At 45.6% G+C, this 15,431-nt stretch overlaps 1 protein-coding gene across 15 annotated transcripts in view; it reads left to right on the top strand.

Annotated features, from left to right (window-relative positions):
- Positions 1–15,431, top strand: part of EXD3 (exonuclease 3'-5' domain containing 3) — a 254,131-nt gene that overhangs the window by 18,774 nt on the left and 219,926 nt on the right. Inside the window, exon 1 of one of the 15 annotated variants that reach the window (XM_068211672.1) lies at positions 14,196–14,274. The exons of the other annotated variants lie outside the window; for them this stretch is intronic. The gene's annotated coding sequence lies outside the window, so the exon portion shown is untranslated. Of the gene's footprint in view, positions 1–14,195; positions 14,275–15,431 lie in introns of those variants that run through there. 15 annotated transcript variants of the gene reach the window in all.

The raw sequence follows: 15,431 nt of genomic DNA on the forward strand, positions 1-15,431 counted from the left end.
TGCAAGCTCCATTTCCTATAGGCTGCCTTGCACAGATGGTCTCCTCGAGGATGGTTTTAATTTCACACTTGAAGCTGAGAAAGCCAGGTTTGAGGAGATGTGCTGTGAGATGATTAATGCACTTGTAAACTCGACAGAGATAAAAGTGTTGGTGAAGGGGTAAGTGGCAGGAAGGAGTAGTCATCTCTGTCTCCTGACTCAGCCTATGTCCCCCCACCTTTTCCCATGGAGCAGGTAAAACTCTGCCTCATCTTTTGATTCTGTCTGGGGAATTGAACTGTTTTATCACTGCAGGAAGAAGTTACTGGGAGTCCTGACATGGCGGATGTTTGCTCCTTGACTTCTGTGTGAAAACATGCTAATTTGGGAATGCAAACTGTGCTAGGTCTCATTTTTTTTTCCTTTCCAATTCCCAGCTTTTTCATCACTGGTAGAAGTGAATGAAATAGGAACAGTGGGATGAAGTTAGAAGAGCCCAGTACCGAAGCAAAGCCTGTGGCCTTTGTGTACAAGAAGAAATCAGTTCTAGAATCCTGCAGAGTGTGGGAAGAACCTTGAGATGCTCCAGGAGCCTGTTGATCGTTCCTGGCTAAAGTTAGCCAACATCTCCTTGGTGTGTCTGTGCAAAGTACCAAAAGCAGGGTGGAGGGTGGAGACAAGCCTTTGCTTTTCTTCTGTTGCTCCCTACAACTCCCTGACAGGAGCTTGTGGGTCGGTCTCTTCTCTCAGGTGACAAGTGACAGGACAAGAGGAAACAGCCTCAAGTTGTGCCAGGGGAGATTTAGGTTGGATATTAGGAAAATGTTTTTCATGGAAAGGGTTGTCAAGCATTGGACCAGGTCTTTTCCCACCTCACTGATTCCATGGTGTGTAGCATTGAGATGCTGGGATGCTCCAGAAGGACCTCATGGAGTTTGCTGGTGCATGATGACTCCGTGACACTGTGTCAGGAGCATGTGGGACTTTGTTTAGGTTCAACTCAGAGGTGAGACCAATGGATGGTCATCAAAATAAGAAAGAACTTGTTTGAGAATTCAAGTCACTTATACAGATTAATATTTTTAGTACTTCCTCTGAGGGAAGCTGCCCAGAGTGCCCAATAGAAAGAGAGATGCTCAGGAGTGAGGGAATCTGGTGACTTGGAAGAGTCTTCTCAAAGGATATATTACCCAAACCATGGTTTCTCAGTGATGGGGTGAGAGCCCTGGCCATGCTGGTGTGCCAGGGTCTGCAGAAGATGCGCTGGTGCAGGTGCTGCTTTTTGTGACAGAGGAAGAGACTTGGGTAACCTGTGATCTGCCAGCCCTAGGCTGAGGTCAGCCTTCAGCTGGAAACTGAGAACCTGTTGGTCAATAAAAAACAGACCAGGGTGGCAGAAGGAGCAATGATTTAGATTCCCTGCCCTGGTGTGTGTTCAGGTTTGATGATGATGACAAGAGTGCAGCAATGTTCTGTGGTAGCTGCTGGGGACAAGAATGACCTTCAAATGTCCTCCCGTGGTCAGTATCTGGTCCTGCATTTTGGCATGCAGGGCACAATAAAGGAAATCTGGTCAGTAGCACCTTGTGACAGCAATAGCTGTGGCTGCAAGAGGAATTTAGGGCCACCAAAGAAATTTAGGTTTGACCTTCTAGCTGTTCTTCACCGAGCAATTGCAAATTAAGGTTTTTCTGGGACTCTCAACTTGGCCTGATTTTCAGAGATTTTAATGAGACTGGCAAAGCCACATCCGGGTATGGAAAACATAGGTGCTTCAGAAATGGAGGAAATGCTTATGAAGGAATTTTCTCAAGTAATTCAGTCTGCAATTTCCATCAAGGAAATACCCGCTGAGATAGAGTTCTGTTAAATTATGAGCAATTTCAGATCACAAGGGCATTACAGTCCTGCTGTTGGGGTTCTGTAAACCTGGTTTATAATGATTTATGCCTTTTCTAGAATGGAAAATAGCTTGGAATCAACTCATTGTGTTCACATGCTTCAGTATTTGCCTTCTGCTGCTGTCCTCTGTGTGTGGTGTGGTGTTTCATTGGATTTTTTAGTCTCTTTTGGGTCCTGTTTTAAATGCCACCCCTCCCCTTGGTGCTCCAGTCCAGGAGAACTGCAGTGCTTAGGGTCTGTGAGGGATGCCCTGAGTCCTGCATGTCCTCCCATTGCCTGGAGTGAGACCAGACACTGCATTTTGGGTTAAGGGAGTGAGAAGTCCCTGGGAGGGAGTAAGATTGATAGCTCCTGTGGCTCTGTGCTCCACAGGGCTGGTCAGCCCAGAATCTTTGCAGTCAGGAGGGAGAAGTGTCTAGGGCACGAGTCTAAAAGGGCATGAGTTGTATCCAAAAATGAAGGGTCTCCTAGAAGTGTGTGTCCTTTGACAACAGGACTAACGGTAGGAGATGTCTTAAACAAAGTAGAGGAGAAAACGAGGAAACATACCCTGCCAAAAAAGGACCTGGCTAAAACCAAATCAATGAATTCAAATGTTTCTATTTAGTAAACAATGGGAAATTGCTTTCAGAGCGAAGTCCTTGAGAGCGCTTTCCCCATTTCCTGTCTCTTCTGGCATTGGTTTCCATCCCCTGTATTGTTGTTACAGCACTTGTCAAGGAGCTGCTGAGGTTTAACCATGGACAAACCAAACTCTGCCATATGTGCAAGGAGATTTGCCAGAACCCCTGAGGCAGAGTGGGGTGCAAAGCAAATAAGCTTCATTTTTCCTTCCATCTCCCATCTGTGCTTGCACAAAACCCCATGGGGATGTGGTTAGACAGCCCTGCCCAGCAGGAGACAGGCAGGTTCCTGGTGACTCTGCTGCCCTGGGGATGGGGTAGGAGACTGTGGAATACAACAGAAGGTTCTGCTGAGGTGATTCCAGTCCATTCCAGCTGACAAATCGTGCAATATCTCCTAGCCAACGTTTTGCTGAAGTGGTTCAGTAGATGCATGTACTGGATCTGTTTCAGTGAGCCCAGGTTGGGTTTTGAGGTGGAGGGGACACCCATCCCTGGTCACCCGTTCATGTGTTAGTGTGCCTTTCAAGAACTGGACATGCCTGTGCTCTGGAAATGATGGCTGAAGTGCTCTGTGTTAGTGAGGTGAGATCTGAAAGGAGATTTCTTGGGAGTTTTGAACCCATCCTTGCCAAAGTAATGGAATAAGCAGGTGTACACTGGTGGTCCTAAAGGTTCATTTATTCTTACTGTTCCTCTAATTACCAAAAAGGAGCTGGCAGGTACCCAAGTGCCATTGAACCATCTGTAGATGGAAATTCCATTTCATTCTCTGGAAGATAGGTATCTTCTATTTCCTGTTAGCTCATCCAGATTCTTCACATTACTAGGAAATATTTGTGCTGTTTATAAGCATTAATAAACTGCAGCCTTGGATTATGGAGCATTCACGAACATTAAAAAATACAAAGGAATATACAGAATAATAAAATGAGAGTAGTATAGAGGTCGTCTTTCATTGATCTGTGACTGGCAGAAGTGTTGCTTGTCTTCCTGAGTGCTCCCCAGTGCATCCATCCTGCCTTCTGGAGCCATAACAATGCAGCAACACCAAAGCTGCTAAATCACTCCATTACTTAATTTCGTGATTGAGATATGGAGTAAATGCAGGATAGGAATAAAGTGCATTTTTCAAATATCCACTTATCTTGAACAGAGCAAGAGGAATGGAAAACAAAATTAATGCAGGATATCAGCTAGGTTTGAACCTGACCTAGTAGTGCCCCCAAACCTGTGTTTCTTTCAAGTATTTCTTAACTTCAAGATTTAGAAGTAAATTTTGCAGATTGATGTGAGGTGCTTTGCTGGGGCCTCAAGGAGCATATTGGAATCAGTGGGACATGGAAATTCTATAACGGTTTGTTTGACTTTCCTTCTTTGCTCCGTGACAGTTGCACAGTCAGTTCTGGCTAATGCAGTCCAGATAAAATGGAGACCAGGGCTTTTTCTTATTTAACTCGTTGTTGCTGAAGATTAAGCCCTCTCTTGGAATTAGTCTGTCATTTCTGGCAGTGTTCCTGCCCCACTGCTCGCTGTGGCCGGGTGCAGGACGTGGATGTTCCCGGCACTGCCAAACCTGCCAAATTCCCTGGAGAGCCCTTGGCCAAAGAGCTGCGTGAGGTTAAAAGGATATGGCTCCCTGAAGTCCTTTCCAGGCACATGCTCTCATTGTTCTTATAATTGGAAAGGATTTAAACGACAGTCCATGCTGGTAGCAGACTCAAAGCTCTTCTATTCATTTGATATTTATTAACTCCTCAAGAAACAGCAGCATTAAATGTAGAGGAAGGTACACATGGAGTTTCTCCAAGGCTGAGGACTTCTTTTTCATCATTTTGGGCTACAGATTAAAATAATGAAAAAAGGCATGGAGGACTTCAGCAGATTTATTTAACTGAAGCCTTACTCTTTTCTGCTTTTGGGCAGATGACCTAGAGAAGTTTATTGGTAAATGCTACAAGGAATGCCTGATGATTCTACTATCCTAAAGATATCAGGATTTATCCCCTTGTATCAGCAACTACTGCTGAAATTCATGGAAAGGAGGGCAAGATCTGAACTCTCTTACAGCCTCCACCAGAACTCAGCATTCATCTCTCCAAATCCTTCAGAGGTACCAATAAATGTGGTGAGCCTGGGATACTGGAAATCTATGTGCTTCCCAAAGCTTTCCAGAACCATCCATGTTCAGATTCTGCTTAATCACAGAAATGGATTAATCTGGTCTGCTTGTGTCTGTTCTTTTTCTGGAAACATTAGAACAAAAGAGATTGCTGGAGTTTTTCATCTGATGTAACAGCCAAAAGAAAATAAAGGCAATTTCCCCAGAGCCTTATATTCACAAAATCTGATCTTTCAGTGTTCCTGAAATATCTGCTGATCAAAACTTCATTCCTCTGAAAAATGGCTCAAATTTAGAAGCCTGTCCATTCTCAACATTCAATTCTGTATTTTGTTTCTTTGTTCTCAGCTGCTTTTCAGCTCTTCTGACATTTCAGTGGGATGGGGCTGGGTTTGATGTTGCAGCTCCCATCTGCTGTATACAGTTGGTTATTAGAGAAATAAGGAACAGGAGATGGGAGGGATTGTGACCAATCTCTTCTAATACCAGAGTTGTGGAGCTTCAAAATAACAGTGGAAAGGTTTAGATCTCTCTAGATCCATCATAAGGAAATACTTTTTCATGCACCAGGGATGAGTTGTGGAAAGCTGTGGTGTGGGGTGGTGCAAATGCTAAAGCTTTTGTGAATTCAAGAAACAACTGAACAAACTGATGGAATAAAAACACTGAAGACTTTTACAAACACAATCTCCATCTCTGCCTAGCAGATTTCTAGAGGCTGGGAGTGTCAGGGAAGTATCTGTTCACATATGCTCTGTTTTACTACTATTCCCTTGGCATCTGCTATTGCCAAACTTTGGAAAACTTAGGAGACAGGACATGGCTCGATGCTTCTTCAATCTGGAAGGGCCATGGGAAGGCAGGAAATGCTCTGCTATCCCATGAAGCATCTTCATGGTCTTCTCTGCAGCAACCCAGCCAGGAACTAACAGAAAGGACTGGTACCTTTGGGGAACACAAACAAAAAAGAAAAAGAGATGACAAAAAAATAAAGACATGATGAAATACAGATCAAAGAGAGTCTTAATGATTATCTCTAGGCAAGAAGATGGGCCTCCTACCCAAAGTGTTCATCATTAAGATACTGTTGCAGGTTTATGTGAACCCTTGGTCTGAAGGAGGATCCCTCATTCTGCGCAGCTGCTGGTGTAAAGCTGACAGAAACTGAGAATATTGAGATGAGGTTTGTGTGTTTTACACTGGTTTAACACGACAGCTCTGCTCCAGCCCTCTGTATTGATGGCCAGCTTCATCAGCTCCATCATTTTCTGGGCTGCTTCACTGACGTGCCAGTAAATTCAGCATGAGGGAGCAGTTCCTTCCTGCAGGAGGGGAAGGGTTTTTAATGGGCCCATGTGTGTTTACAGAGGGCTCATCCCTGGATTTAACACTTTATCCCTTCAGTAAGGGATAAAGTTCATTTGGATTTCGTGGCCAACCCCCATTAGGCAACAAGTGAAAGGGAAGCTCTGGCCTTTGGTTTCTCCCACAGCTGCATCTGCAGTGGCTGCTCTGATTTGGATATCAGATGGTGCTTCACAGAGGCCTGATCGGATCCTGGGTGGTGCTGAAATGGATTCTGTGCTTGTTACAGTGGTGGGAACCCTACACAAGGAAAAGCTGCTGGCACTTCTGCTGTGCTCCAGTGAACTGGACTGAACTGGAAAGGATGAGACAAATACAGAAAAGCAGTTTGGCCAGCCAGCCATTTTCCATGTTTCCATTGCTGCCACGTGTCCTTGGAAAAGAGTCACTTCTCTCACATATGTGTCTTTAAATATTATGTTCCTCTGGCTTTTTTTTTTTTTCTTTTAATCAACTTCAGCCCTCTTGTTTTCCCCAAAAGCTTTAGTCTGTGTCTCAGTTTTGCCCTCCTCAGTATCCCTGGTGAATTCTGCCTTACAAAATCTGTGGACATAAACTGACCCATCATTAATATGAAAATAAAATAACAATTAAGAGACACTCCCAGATCCCTTTCAGTCTTTGGTGTGGTCTATCTTAAGACCATACCCATGCTAGTGACTGACTTGGGGCTCATATGGGGCAGTACTTAATGGTAACACCACAAATCCAGTGGTGAGGTCATGGTCTTCACAGAAATCGGATCTGGAAATTGTCTTGCTAACACGTTTAATCCATTTCCTTGCCATTGTCTGATTCTTTCCTGCAGTACATTTGTTGGTGATGTGCCCAGTCTCTCATAAAATACCCACGCAAAAGTGCTTCCACTCTTTCCCTGAGGGCTAATTCCTTATATTGATTCTCACTCTTTCAGAATTTTTTTTCCCAGATACTCAGCCTACCTTTTGCTCTTAGTTAATTTCCTTGCTGCCATGCCTGTCTGCTGGTGTGGTCTTTGGTATTGTCTGTGAAGTCCAGGCTTGCACCCTTCAGGTCAGGTCTCCCATTGTGCTCCGGTTCTGCCTCCAGCTGTCTGCTGATTCTGGAAGAGTCTGAGCTTCATCCGAGGGACAACTCCAGTCTCTGCTCTGGGACAGGGACAGGAGCCAGGGAACGGCTGGGGCTGGGCCAGGGCAGGTCAGGCTGGAGAGCAGGAAAGGTTCTTCCCCCAGAGGGTGCTGGCACTGCCCAGGCTCCCCAGGGAATGGGCACGGCCCCGAGGCTGCCAGAGCTCCAGGAGCGTTGGGCCAGCGCTGCCAGGGATGCCCAGGGTGGGGTTGGTGGGGGTCTGGGCAGGGCCAGGGGCTGGGCTGGGTGATCCTGGTGGGTCCCTCCAGCTCAGGAGATTCTGTGATGGTGTTGGCTTAAGCAGGCTCTGCAGCAGTGTTTTTCTGGTGAGATGCCAAGGGTTTGGGAGATGCATGTAGGACCCCACAGCTGGATCTGCTTCTGGAGCACGTGTACGTGTGCAGCCCAGAGCACAGATTTTCACAGAGCCTGTGTCACCCTGTGTTCTGTGAACCCCCCCGGAGCCACCACATGAAGATGTGGTCTTGGTTATGCATTTATTTAAGAATATTTCTCTGCAGTGTCTTTAGTTTACTTTTTTTCATAGACTTCCTTTATTTTTCATTGGTAAGCTTGAAGGTTACACGGGGTTACTTTGTTTCTGTGGCTGTCTGCCAAATTATTTGAATAAGGATCATCTGCTCAATTTTTTAATGTATTTTTCAGTTCTTTAGAGTTGTCTAAGAAAGATGGAGCTAGCAGCAGCATCTTTCCAAAGGATTCTCAATAAACATTAACTACAAGATTTTGAATGATGATGTTTTACCTGAATTTTGCTGGTTAAAAAAAAAAACAAAATGGATTCTTTGAGTTAGTCTGGGTAAGGTTTATTTTTCAGGAACCTGTCTGTGGTTCACTGATTGCTTTAAAAAAATCCTAAATTTATTGAAGCCAATCGCAACCATAAAGAATTAAGTTGTTGATACTGTTTTCATCAGCATTCAATTTATAATGTAAATCTCTAGTTGGTACCAAGAGAAAAATGTGCAATTAGGTGTCATGTCACAAGCTCTGTATGAAAAGTGTTTCAGGATTTAAAAAACAGCTTTGACACTGACCCCTGTGTTGCACTGACGTCTAGAAGCAGAGTACTGGGAGAGATGGAGGAGTTAATGTCTAACTCATTCTTTTTTATGTGTCCATCAGAGTGTTTCTGCCCACAGGTGTGGACAGAAGCAGCTAGCAAATGCTTGCTAGGACAACATATCCCATCTTTGTTTTTAGCATGTATGTTAAAATAATTTGACTTTCAGCAAGGGCACTGGTGGTGTCTGAGCCTTGAGCTGCTTCCAGAATATTTCTTTCCCTTTGCTGACAAGGTTAAATAGTGAATCATTTTTCCCCTTCAGTTTATTTTTACTGGTCTATTTTATCTCTGCCTTACATGATAATATTTCTTCAGAAGTGATAATGTTTGGCTGAGGTTATCAGCATAAGCTGTGGTAGGAGGGAACTGAAATTAAATTTCTTGCTCTCTCTCTATGCAACTAAAATTTTGCTCCTCTAAAAAGTGTTGAAAGAACCAGAGTGAAGTAAAATATTTCAGTCCATGTGTTCACTGGAAAAGTGTGTGATGGGGGATGCTTGTTACTGAGAACTTCTGTTCAGCAGGTGCCCTCTGCAAGGGAGGAAAGGCACAGGTCCATGTGGTGGGGATGGGTGAGGTTAAGCCCTTCTCTCTCCTGGGAGTCCTCTTGCCCAGGCTGGTACAGAGGAAAAGTGCCTCTAGCTGGGCTTTCCTAGGCTGTGCTCAGGTAAGAGCTGATGTGTATGCTCACTGAAATGCATGTTTTTTGGAAAGGAATACAAAGCCTGTGCCATGAGATTCTGAAGTGCCCCAATTTGAAAAGAGTGATGCAACATTCCTGAACATGTCTGTGCCAGCATTCAGAAAGATCCCAGCAGCCAGGCAGTGCCAATGTTCCCAAGGGGAGGTACTGGCACTGAGGGCTTTGGGAGATCTGCTCTGGCAGTGTCCTCTGTACCCTGCCCCCTCAATGTGCCACATGGATGCAGGGGGAAAACATCCTTCCCATTTTGCAGATGGGAAATGGCACCTGAGATTCTTTGTCCAAGTTACTGAACTGAGCCAGGTGCAGAAATAATCCCAGGCTTCAGTGACACAATCAGTGAAACTGCTTCAGTTCAGTGATGGCTGGGATTCTGAGGACAGCCAGACCAATTGCACTGCTTCACTTGTGCCATTGGCCCCGGGTGTTGCTCAGGCTGTAAATGCAGCAGTTTTAGGTAACCTAAGCTCCTGCTTTCCTTTAGTGATCCCTCATTTGCAGGAGCTGGAGCTGTGAAGGACACTGCCTGTCCTGTGCTTGCAATTAAGTGCTGTCCATGGGATTTCCAGTACTGATGGCACCTTCAGGACGAGGGAGCTTTCCTGTCACTCAAGGCCACGTGAGACTCCACTAGTACACACACAGTAGGAATTATGTTGTAAAGGGCCAGTCAGAAGGATTCCTGACTTTGTTCTGGTTGGCTGTAAGTGCTGGGAGGAACTGCACAGGATAGAAGCTCTGCAGTCAGGATGCTTCTGGAAATGAGTGTTCTTTTCTGGCTGCCCTTTGGCTCCAGGAGCTGCTGTGTCACCACCACCGCAGCCAATGTGCAAAAGGAAAGGGTTTTTTTGTCTCTCGTGTACTCCTTTTCTCTTAAAACACTCATACCAGGTACTGTTAATTCCTACTGGATTGTGTTGTGTTGAAAGTTGCTAAAGACCATTGATGCATTTTTAAAACCCCTAACTTCATTGCAAGATAATGCTATTTACTGCCCACCCAGGATCATGGAGGAACAGTCCTATCCATGGAGGATACATTTAATTTGTTACTTATTTGTTCTGTCAAAAAAGTGGAAGTGAGACATGTACAGCAGCACCATTCTGAGCTGGAGCTTGGGAACCTGTTCCAAGAGTCACATGAAAATTGTGAGAGTTGGTGAGAATAAATGGTATCGCAGAACTACTGACTGGTTTGGGTTGTAAAGGACCTTAATGATCATCTTGTTCTCACCCCCTGCCATAGGCAGGGACAGTTTCCACTAGATATGATTTAGAGTCAGCTTTTGGTGAAGTTGTGTTGATCAGATTTTGATCACATTACAGTTTCTGTAATCCTCCTAAGCATAGGTTTGTAAGCATTTTTCTAGAGGTCTCAGTTTTTACCCACTGTGTGCAGTGATAATCTAATACTGGGATTTTGGAAAGACATTACTTGTGAGATGCTTCCAAAGTCTGGAAGTAGTTTTTAAGAATTATCCTGGGGCAGAGTCCTTACAGAAATAAAAAGGCAGTCACATGCAGTATTCCTAGAGGCTGGAAAAATGTGTTGCTGCAATTTTTAGTAACAGTCTGTGAGCGAGATCCAGAAAAGTCCATTCTTGGCTGAGCCATTCATGTTAATGGAAGGGTTTTCAAAGAACGCTCTGGGAAGTCATTTCAGGATACATAAAAGTTGTAGCCTGGAAGGGGGCTACATGCATGTGGTTTTCACAGGGGCAAAAATCCTGGCTCCTCGGAGCTCCTGCAGAAGGGAACATGATGTTCTCTTTAGAAGAAGGGCGCTGAAAGCACAGCTGCTCCCCAGCACTGCAGAGCTCAGAGCATGCTGTGCAGCTGCAAATAGATGTGATGGGGAGGGTTGTTGTTGGGTTTTGGTTGGGTTTTTTTTTTAATTAAAGCTATGGTCTAAACTTGTTTACATCAGTGTTTGTACAGTCTTGCAGTTCCAGACAGTGTACACAGCATAACTCCACAGGACCTGCAGACCAGCTGAACACCTTTGCTTTTGCAGCCTTCTTTCAGTTGGAGGAAAGGAAACTCCTCCTGCTCTTTCCCTGGGTATGGGTTTTTGAGGATGGGCACTGGCACAGGCAGCCCTAGTGGTAACCAGCCAGGGGTGAGATCTGGTTCTGGCAGAAGGTGGGGGACAAGCTCCTGCCCGTTGCCACGTGTGGCCCAAGAGTAGCTGTTCCTGACAGCATTCTGCTCCCTTGGAGTTCTTCTTCCTCCCTTCCATGTGTCTCTCCCAGATCAGGATACTCTGTGACATGTATATGATTCCATTAAGTAATAAAACAGGATTCATTGCTTAGAGTGATCTCTTGGAAGCATGTTTGCTGCTGGCTTGCAGGTTCTGGTTTTCTTTTTTAGTTTTTTGTTTTTGTTAATTTTACCAATGAAAGACTTTCTCTCTTGAGCTGTCAAACATCAGTGTAAAGGTTTAGACATCTGATTTAACTAAGTCTCTGTTGAAAATTGAGTTAATTCTGCCTTGAGGCGAGAGAGGTGGATGAGCTTGTAAGAGCCCTTCCAGCTCTGCTTTTCTCTGATTCTCAAATGTTTTCCTGCCACTCATTATTGACACACAGATGCAACTGCCTGAGAACGTGCCACCATACCAGGACTGCCAAGCAAATTCAGTGACATACTGCATAATCAAAACAAGCTTGTTCCCAAGAATTTTTCAACCTTTTCCAGTATGAAAATAAAAATAAAGAAGATCAAGGAATTATATCTGTATTTCATTTTCAGTTTGGTCAAATTGGTCAATCAGAATCTGAGAGTATAGAGGATGTAGAAAGAAGGTTATTATCCACCCAGCCATCTGGAGGAGAATATCAAAGGTCCCTGGAGAGGCTGTGTTGTGCAATAGCCAAAGCTCATGATTTACCTTCAGGAGCTGGAGACAGGAAACGTGGAGGGTGAAGGCAGGATGAAAACAGTAAAGCATGAAAGAAGCACTAAAGCTGGCCTGGGTGCAGCCTGATGTTGTGAGTGTGAGATCAGGCAGGGAGGGTTGTGTTACTCAAACAGGAAACTGGAGGGACATTCCTCCAGTGTCTATCCTTCCCTTATCAGCTGTTTGTTAGGCTGGGCTGATGAGGAGGACACATTTGTCCTCTGGCTGTAGCGCTGTCATTCCTGGGACAGTCTGGCAGAACCACAAACTCACTCTCCTGTCTGCTCCCATAGGACCACATCAGAATCACTGGTTTGGTCTGGTAAAGCCTGAAAGAAGCAACCAGTCCTTCAGCCTCAAGAAAGGGAAATCTTTATCCACCATTTGTGCTGATCAGAGCCAGATGTGTCGTGAGCCCGACAGCAATAATAGATGCCCAAATTATGAAGCTGTGCCTGTCATGGGTGCCATGCAGAGAAACAAGAGCTTCTGAAAGATTTTTTTTTAGTGAAGGTCTCTTAATTATAATAGCTTGGATAGAATTGAATAGAAACTCATAAGGGCAGAAACAGAATTGTTAGTCTTCAGCTGTTTTACCAGAAAAAAAAAATCCTCATTCAGCAAGAAGAATGTTCTAGTTGCTGTGCCTCAGGTCTGGGGGTTCCTGTGCCATGGTGATAAGGAATGCACTCACAGCTCAGGAGTGCAGTGTGTGTGTTGTGTTTGAAACAAGAAGAGCAGGGAAGCAGAGATAATTGTATTTGTATTTCAGAATCACTTCTGAGAGTAACTGTCTTCACCTGCCATGTCTGCAGCGTTTCATCTCACACGGCTGATGTGTGTGCTGACCATCTGATTTTTGGGACACATCCATTAAAAGTTTTAAGCCAGTGGTGTTTGTTGAATGGGAATTCTTTTCATACAGCTGGATGAAAATTTCTCACAAGTTTTCCCTGAAGCCACTTGAAGTCCCCTCCTCCAAAGTGTGAAATTAGTCTCGTTAGTAGAGGAGTCACTTCAATTTAACATGGTGAGCTGATGGGAGAGGGGTAGAAAATTCCCAGTGCTGTGTTAGAAGTTTTCTGTGTCCTGTAATCAGGCATACAACACTCCAAACAGTCTTGTTTTATCAAGTAGTTGCTGTTGTTTCTGGCAAAATGCAGCTGATGAAATGCACAGCTTGGCTCCCCATGCAAAGGGAGCCCTTCGGAGGAAGCGGGGAGTCCTCACCATGAGTAAGTGATTAGTACCAGATTGCGAGAACTCATAAAACCATTTGGAGCTGGTTGGAGAAGTAAGAAATAAAATAAAAAACTAGAATGAATTGCAGATGTGTGATGTATATTTTAAACTGGGAATCCTGAAACTACTTGCCTAAGCTGAACCACATTAAGGGCTTGAGAAACACCAGGTCCATGGGAATCCTGTGCTGTTGGCATGGTGTCCACAAGCCTCTGTTTTTCAGGCTAGACACGGCATTTTCAACTAGAGACTGTTTGGGTTCCAAGCAGATTTTTAAATTTTTGTTTTAAGCTAAATTTTAAAAAAATGCAGCCAGCAGCCAGGAGAATATTTGGCTTTTGTTTCTATACCAGCTGTTTTTGTTCTCGGAAACTGATTTTAGATCCTGGTATGTTTCTGCAATTTGTAGCTCATGACTTGCAGGAGCAGATGATCCACTGCCAAGTGTGCCCTGTGCACAAAGCCGTGAGAGCGGGGGCAGGCAGAGCATTTGTCATTAATTCCTAGAAAGAAGGAGGTTTTGGGTGAAGGTCACTGGACAGGATCTTGTGACAGTGGAGTTGACTGTTTCCAAGAAATCTTTCTTTGTAAGAGATCTTAAAGTTTTACCTTTAATGGAGCTAACTGGAACAACACCTAGAGAGCAAAGGCTGGGAAAGGTCTGTACATGGAGCTCTTAGGAAGAGTTTGATAGAGAGCAGCCTGGAGCACCTGTCCTAGGAGGAAAGGCTGAGAGAATTGAGATTAGGTCTGGAGAACAGAAGGATCCAGGGAGAGCTCAGAGCCCTTCCAGGGCCTGAAGGGGCTCCGGGAAAGCTGGAGAGGGACTGGGGACAAGGGATGGAGGGACAGGACACAGGGAATGGCTCCCACTGCCAGAGGGCAGGGATGGATGGGATATTGGGAATCAGGAATTGTTCCCTGGCACAGGGTGCCCGGAGCAGCTGTGGCTGCCCCTGGATCCCTGGCAGTGCCCAAGGCCAGCCTGGATGGGGCTGGGAGCAGCCTGGGACAGTGGAAGGTGTCCCTGCCATAGTGGGGCTGCCACTGGATGAGCTTTAAGGTGCCTTTCAAGCCAGAGCAGTGCGGGATCTGTGATTTCCCTGCTGTCTCTGGTTTGACCCAGGCCGGTCCCCTCTCGAGCCGGGCCCCGCTCCCCTCGCTGCCGCCGGCCCGGCCGGGCACTGCCGCCTCACGGGGCCGGCACCGAGCTCCCGCTCCTCGCAGCGTAAACCCAAAGTCTGATGCGTTTTTGTTGAGATGCCTCTTATCTCAGGCATTGTTTCACCTTTCCTGCTTGTTCCCTTAACAACCACTTCTGCTCCGGCCCCGTGGCTGCTGCCCCATCCTCCCCCCACGCCCAGCCCGCAGCATCCCCAGGGAACAGTGCCATTATCTCCCCCTCGCCGCCGATGGCGTCAATATTGTTCTTCATTTGTCTGCTCTAAGCGTACGGAAAGGCTGTTGGGATCTGTACTTCCGCGGATGCCGGCCTTGTCAGCCTGAGTCCTTTAGGAATCCAGTTGCTTTCCAGTTTCTCCCGCTGATGTCAGCCCGTGGTTCTCTCTGGAGCTGTGGTTTGTGCAAGCTGTGCTGCTCCGTCATCTGCTGCATTTCAGGCAACGTTAGAGGGCTCGTGTGCTTGGGCTTCTTCACGGACGTGCTGCTGTCCCAGGGCTGGGCTGGCCTGGGAATGAGGAGCCAGGGATTGTGGCTTCATTCTAGCAAGGCATCGAGCTGGGCTTTCATGCTGAAGAATCGTTCTTTAGTGATTCTGCTTTTTCTATGCAATAATTTATGGTGCAGTACGATAAAAGCAGTATTTAGATTTCTAATGCAAGGAGCCTAAACTGAGGAAATGCCAGAGCTAAGGATGCCTGCACACCACCAACCTACCACAATGTGGGTGTGAGTTATGACAGGCTTTAATTACATGACCACATACCAACCTTTTTCCCCCAAGAACTGTTGCTTTTTTCAGTGTTGAAGATGGATGTGCTCTGGAGTGAGGAGTTAAGAAAGCTGAAAGTCTGTCACAGTTGTGCCTCACTTGTCACCCCAGCCAGGGGATGCAGAGGGCATGGAGCGGTGTATTCCAGGATAAAAGGGAATTCTGTGTTCTACAAAAACCTTACTTCTGTTCTGAATTCCCCCACAGAGATCTCAGACAGAGGCAGCTGTCTGGAAGCTGAGCACACTCAGAGCAATGTTCAGTTTCAATTAAATTGTCTCTGAAAGGAAAAAGCGAAGGGATTTGGGGAATAGAGAGCAGTAAGGGTAGTGCCAGGGAGTAGGATTGGTGAAGGACAGCTGTGATGAGGGGATTCTCTTTAGGGAGGCAAGGGCTAGATAAGTAGTTTATTACCTGTAAAGCAACCTCAGTGAATAGAGGGAGAGGTT

Source organism: Anomalospiza imberbis, chromosome 21 (genome assembly GCF_031753505.1).
Source record: "Anomalospiza imberbis isolate Cuckoo-Finch-1a 21T00152 chromosome 21, ASM3175350v1, whole genome shotgun sequence".
Taxonomy (NCBI): Eukaryota; Metazoa; Chordata; class Aves; order Passeriformes; family Viduidae; genus Anomalospiza; species Anomalospiza imberbis.